This window comes from Lepisosteus oculatus, chromosome 2, assembly GCF_040954835.1.
Source record: "Lepisosteus oculatus isolate fLepOcu1 chromosome 2, fLepOcu1.hap2, whole genome shotgun sequence".
Lineage (NCBI taxonomy): Eukaryota > Metazoa > Chordata > Actinopteri > Semionotiformes > Lepisosteidae > Lepisosteus > Lepisosteus oculatus.
In genome coordinates this window covers 11,784,326-11,790,682 of record NC_090697.1, presented here as the reverse complement: position 1 = coordinate 11,790,682, position 6,357 = coordinate 11,784,326, and the positions used below count along the sequence as shown (strand labels likewise).

The 6,357-nt window shown below is 49.3% G+C and overlaps 1 long non-coding RNA gene across 2 annotated transcripts; it reads right to left on the bottom strand.

Moving 5' to 3' along the window:
- Positions 1 to 956: 956 nt before the first annotated feature.
- On the bottom strand, positions 957 to 4,286 carry LOC107078176 (uncharacterized). Of its 2 annotated transcripts, none has more exons than XR_001479152.2 (4): positions 4,080 to 4,286; positions 3,664 to 3,758; positions 2,146 to 3,021; positions 957 to 1,111 (listed from the first exon to the last, which is right to left on the bottom strand). It is a non-coding gene; the product is annotated as an uncharacterized lncRNA (long non-coding RNA). The 2 variants fall into 2 exon arrangements; XR_001479153.2 differs by having other exon boundaries at positions 2,146 to 3,018.
- Positions 4,287 to 6,357: the final 2,071 nt, after the last annotated feature.

Genomic DNA, 6,357 nt, shown 5'->3' with positions numbered 1-6,357 from the left:
CAAAGCGCTTTACAGGTAATGGGGACTCCCTTCCACCACCACTAATGTGCAGCCCCACCTGGATGATGCGACAGCAGCCATAGTGCACCAGAACACTCCCCACACACCAGCTCTCAGTGGGGAGGAGAGCAGAGTAATGAAGCCAATTCATAGATGGCCACAGACTGTCAAGAGCTTGGTTTTAGATCTCATCCGAGAGCCAATATAGTGCCTTTTTACAGTATAGTGTCCCCATCACTATACTGTGGCATTAGGACTCACATAGACTGCAGGGTGAGCGTCCCTACTGGTCCCACTAACACCTCTTCCAGCAGCAACCTTAGTTTTTCCCAGGTCTCCCATCCAGGGACTCACACCTGCTGAGCTCCAGTGGGCTGCCAGTTGTGAGCTGCAGGGTGATGTGGCTGCTTGCACCAGTACAGAACGGCACTGGTACACTCCGCCCACAAGCGAGAGGGGCAGCACCTGTGTTTCTTGTTTGCAGAACTTCATGGTCAGAAGGAGAGCTGGAAAGGTAACATTGCCACATGCTTGTGCCTTCACACCCAAAGCGGTTACCCTGTCTGCCAGCTGGGGTTACACGCTTGCGGTCAGAGACACAGTCACCTGCTGCACGGGGGAGTCACATGAACACCCCCCAAAAAAAATCTAACTGTTATTGATGTGTCTGTACCTGTGCTTAGGAATTGGCAGCATTGTGCTAGTTCTTTTCCAGTGGACCGAAGTAAACAAGGTGTGATTAAATCTCCAAACCGACGTTTTAGCGTACCACAAAAGACTGTGCTGAGAGGTGTTGTTGTGTTACTCTCTGCTTTTTTTAATAACTGCAGAATTGCTGGTGAGAACATGTAAATATTCACCCAGCACTTTTTTTCTTTATTCCTGAGCTCAAGTAACACTGGCAGTGTTGCGCAGCTCAAGGCAAGGGGGGGAGAAACTGCACCTGTATTAACTGCACCTGTATTCTGCCTGCTGGCTGGAGGAGGAGACGGTTAGTAACTCGGGCCTTGACGGAAGAGAGGAGAGCCGCTGGACGGAGACAACCTCTTCCTCTTCCCTGGGCTCCGGCTGCTCTTTCAGTTTGTTTTTTAATTGCCTTGCTGTCTTCAAACTGAAAACAAAGGAAAACATCTATCCACTCTCTAACTACTTTATCCAGCGTAGTGTCACGATCCCTCCTCCTAAGGGCGCTCCGGCTCTTTCACATTTTGCCGCTTCCGTGCACCTGCCCCCAGCCCTGCCCCTCCTTATTTAAGCCGGGCGCTCTCACTACTGCCCGGATCTGCATTGGAAGACGGACGCCCGGAGAGCCGCCTACCATCGGCGTCCCGACCCTGCCAAATCCGGCGCTCAGAGCGCCTGCCCTCGTCATCCTGTTTTTCTTTCCCTGTACCGGATCCCGTTCCGGTTTTTAACTCTCTTTTCTTCGTCTTGGATGGATCAACCGGATTCGGACCTTGGACTTCGCCCCGGATTTCCCCCTGGACTCCCTTGGACTTGTTTGCCACGCCCCCCTGTTCGTCCGCCTGCCCTGATCCTCGTCTTCTCCTCCCCGTGTCCGTTTTCACTCACTGTCTGTATATAGACAGGATTAGACTGTCTGCACAGGGTCCTGAACCACGCATCGTGACACATAGGGTGAGAGGGGGGTCGGAGCCTATTCCAACAAGCAATAGCGGCAAAACAGGATACGCCCTGGAGAGGACTCTAGTCCATCACAGGACACACACAGCTGCAAACGTGCACATTCACACCACAGTCACATTGTCCCAGATGCCAATGGATCTACCAGTATGTCTTTGGACTGTGGGAGGAACCCCATGCAAACACAGGGGGAACATACAAACTCCACGCAGACAGCACCCCAGGTCCAGAATTGAACTGTAGGCCTCAGTGTTGCAAAGTAGCAACGCAAACCACTGCGCCACCCTTGAAGGAATACATAAAAATATTCCTTTCTGCCTGAAGATAGGGTCATCATACCTTATCGCTAACAACAGCTCAGCCTTTTAATCTTGTGACTTCCAAATCAAGCCAAGGGTACCTTGTGTATCACTAACGATGGGACCTAATTAGCGGTTTAATTTATGAAAGAACTATCTTTAAATCTGGGGTCAGCATTTTAACATATCTGCCATCATTTACCTTACAATACACAGTGCAATATAGCTGTTCACAGAAGCAGTCCCCGAGCCCTGACTTGCAACAGCAACACCGCCTCACAGCCGGATCTAGTCAGCAGCCTGGTCAGTCCTGGGGTGGGAGACCTCTAACGAAGTCCCCACGGCCGGTGAAAGTGGGGGACCTGTAGGGGGGCACTCTTCCCACTGGCCCAGTGCGGTGACAGGGAACACTGTGCTGCAAGAGCTTCTGTCCTTCGAATGAGACTTTAAACTGGTGCTTTTCCACCGGTTAATGCTGTAGCATTAGCTTCAGTATGAGCAGGGACCCGTGTCGGCATGCGTCGGCTGCAAAGAAACAGGGAAACAGAGAGACACCGGGTTTCGGCGGTGGAGCCTTCTTCAGGTGTGAGGGAGAGAGGGAATCTGGTAGATAATAAAGCATGGGAGAACAAAAGACAGGGCAGGAGCAGGGAAGAAAGGGTATCGACACTCAGGGAGAACCGGAGAGTTGTGATGCAGAGAACCTGCAAATGAACAGGGAGGATTAGAAGGAGACGAGTCTGCCGTTGAGAGAAGATGTGATCCTAGTGTCAGGATAATTTTGCTTTCAGATGTCTTTCTCCAGTAGGAGCTCTGAAACCCCTCTGTGAGGACGCAGGCGGAGAGATCAGTGTGATCATGGCCGTTAGAGGTGAAATGGGGAACTATGGGCGTGGAGAGATCTTGGATCCTCACAGCTCTGACTAGTTCCCTGACATGGTCTGCCCTCCCGTCTCACCGATGTGAAGAGCTGGACAAGAGCTGCAGTACATGAGGCTGCTGAAAGCGTTCCCCCGTCATCAAAAACATCAGCAGAGCCTGGTCCCAACCTGGTGCCCATAGCAACTCCACTCACCTGCTGATAAAAAAGGTTATTCAGTGAGGAGGCATTCAGAGTGAGGAGCACTTCCGCAAGACGTACAAGAGAGTGGGTGGGTGGCTCAAGCGCTGTGCGTTTGTCCAGCGTGCGCTTGAGGGCTGTAAGACAGTCACTCTGGGGAATGTCGGTGTACAGTGAAAACTTCTGGTCCCTGAAATGAAATTGTCAAAAAGTCGGAGAGCATGGTTAGTGTCCTTAATATATGAAGGAAGCCTGTGAACCAGTGGTCTCATAAGGCTCTCACCTATAAGGCTATTTTTTCCTTACTGTAATGTTCTTTGAGAAGTTACTTTTAAAGGTGTTACATGGAATAATACAATAATTATTATTATTATTATTATTATTATTATTATTATTATTAACCCCAGTGCTCTGTCACACTGTCACCCTCGTGTTACTTGCCCTTTCAGTGGAGGAAGATGTTTGTTCCCCTCCCACATGCAAACTGCTTTGGGATCCTTGCAGATGAAGAGAGCTGCTGTCATTCTTATACAGAACAGAGGCACAGCTTGGAAGTATTGTGGGGTGATGTTACCATGTCCACCGGGGGGAGCATTGAACAAGACTCGGCAGTTCTTCACATACACAACACCAGGGTAAACACGGCCAGCAAAAACCTACTAAGAAAAATGATCAAGCATCTTCAGGAGGCTAATTCTTCTCCATCTCCTCCCTTGATGAAGTTTTGGCTCTTTTGCTCTGATCTAACAGTGGACCTGCAGCCTCAACAAGAAAGAAACAGCAGTTTAGCAGTTTTCCTCGAGACACCTTGGTAACAATGAATATACTGTATGAACGTATACTGTGGCAGAACACCAGTGAGAAAGCATAATAGAGACAAGGGTGTTTTTTTGATAGAGGATTTCATGAAAAAAACAACAAAAACCCCACAGCAAGTAAGTCTCCTTTTTCCTGTAGTCTCTAACAAGGGCACTACAGCTGGTGCGGTCTACAGACTTCTGTAATAATTACAGTTCATAAACCCCCAACTTGACCAGACCAAAGACTCGCAGCAAAGTATTAATAGCACTACACACATTTCAACCTCATTGTTCGAAGATAACGTTACTAAAATTGCAACGTTGCACAACAATGCGCCTGTCCTTCAGGCCTCGCCTCCTCCCTCGATAAGAAGCGATGGTAGCAGGCAGATAACCGCTCTGAAAGGACTGTAATGGCAACGCGACTGACACTAGGGGCCGCCAGAACAGCATCTCAGCAGAGGTTTGTAAATAGCTCCCCGATTGTGCGATTCGTAACGGCAATGGTGTGTTAACTATCGGAATTTTCACAATGGAACGTGTGTATATAAACTGTTTTGTGACGTCACTTGCTGCTGTTAGATAAGCAATAGTTTACTAGCCCAGCTGAACTGTTGGTGGCAGTCACCTCTAATGCCATAGGTATTTGTATAGGGTAGGTGTCAAGGGAGCTATACTGTATTTTTTTTGTGCCAATTTGTCATCTCACAATTGCAAAATCACACATTCTGCGACAAGAGCATTCCAAAACGTTGGAAAGTACTAATCATCTTTAATGAAGATGCACAGCAACTGAACATCTGGCCAAGGTAACTAAAAGTTATGAAAAGACTTGGATGCTGTCCAAGTAGGCTGAAAGTCAGGAGGGGATGACAGTGAACGGATATATCCCTCAGCATTCAGATCACAGTGTCCCCTGCAGTTCAGAATCTAACTCCTATGTAAGAAAAGCATTTCTTCTAGTTGTATTTCTGCTGTATTCTCTCTGTGTATGCTTAGATCTTGCACACAAAGCCACTGGCCACAGATACTTGGCCGGTTGTGAGCAATGTGGAGCGGTGCATTGTGGTCCACTCTCAAAGTGAACCATAGGGAAGGACTACCAAGCTTTGTACCATGGTATTCAATTCAAGCAGGCCATCACAGGCAGGTTTTTTTTAAAAAATCAAAATATACTTTTCACACTGTGAGGCCCCCTCATTGTTTGGGAAGAGGGGTAAAAAGTACTTTAATGTAAAGAATGGCATGATGGGAAGATGAAGGCCACCATTTTGAAACTCCTAAGGAAGGGTAGATTCGGCTGGGACGTTTCTTCACAGCCGTGGGCTTTAGCCGAGAATCACAGTATGTGGTAAATGCTCCAGATTCGACTCAAGTCGAGAAACGGAGCCAGAGGGTTCAAGTGGAGGAGCACACACCCTGGGCTGAGGTGAGGCCCCCCTGTGAGGAGAGGCCCAGGCCAAATGGCCCCGTGTCCCCCTCTCGGAGGGCCTGACCCACAGGGCCTTGTGGGATGGCCAGCTCGAGGGACGGAGCTGCCCAGGAAGTGGCAGGAGTCCCCGCTTTGCCCCCCCCCCCACGCTCCCTGCCAACTGCGCGGCGCTGCTGAGGAAATCCCCCTCACAGCTGGCCAGGGACAAGGACAGGGTTCGAGCTGCTGGCGTCTGGCCCACACACCTGCTGGCTTTCATCGGAGCTGAGCTCTCCAATCCGACGAATCTGTCATTGAACCCACCTGTCGCTGGAGAACATAAGAAAGGTCACCAACGAGAGCCAGTCAGCCCTCGCGGTAGAGCCCTCTCGTTTAGCCACTTCATGGAAGAAGTCAGGGTGTCCCCTTCCACAGCATGGCTGGGTAGCATGATCCATACTCTCACATTCGTCGGAGTGAAAAAGTGCCACCTGGTTTGGGTTATTGATGGACTTCCATGCAGTTTCCACTTCTGCCCTCTGGCTCAGTAGGAATTTATGCAAGTTTTGTTTTCCTGCTCAGTTTGGAGATCTGAAGTCACTTGTGAAACGCAATCATTAAAAGGCAGTCTCCAACATGTTTGAGAGCTGAAAACAGTCAAAGAGTTCGCATGAGTTCACTACTGAGGGATCGATCATTTGATTGGGTGCTCAGGATGAATAAAACTCAGAAGGTGTGTGGGTCCCCATCACCAGGACTGGCCCTGCCATAGGGATCACCCTGCACTTGCAGTGAGCTTCACTGGCTTCTGGCCTCAGTGGGCAAGCCTCTAAGATGCTCCCACTGTGCATTGCTGTTGCACATGTCTGCATCTTCCTCGGGAGGCCATGGGCAATCGTGTACAATTTCAATTCTCTACAAATCAGTTTTGACGATATATTTGTCTGAAGAGGGCAGGTAACTATATAAGCACAGCCGCTACCGTTCACTGGGGTCTTGACCACTGTCCTTCTCCTGGGCTGCTTAGCTGAATAAAACCCAGAACATACATGTGGGAAACTGGGATAAGTATGGGGAGCAAAAACTGGATGCATTGCTTCACCGGAGCTTTGAAATAGTCTGGAGCGTGAGAGTTTTTTAGAA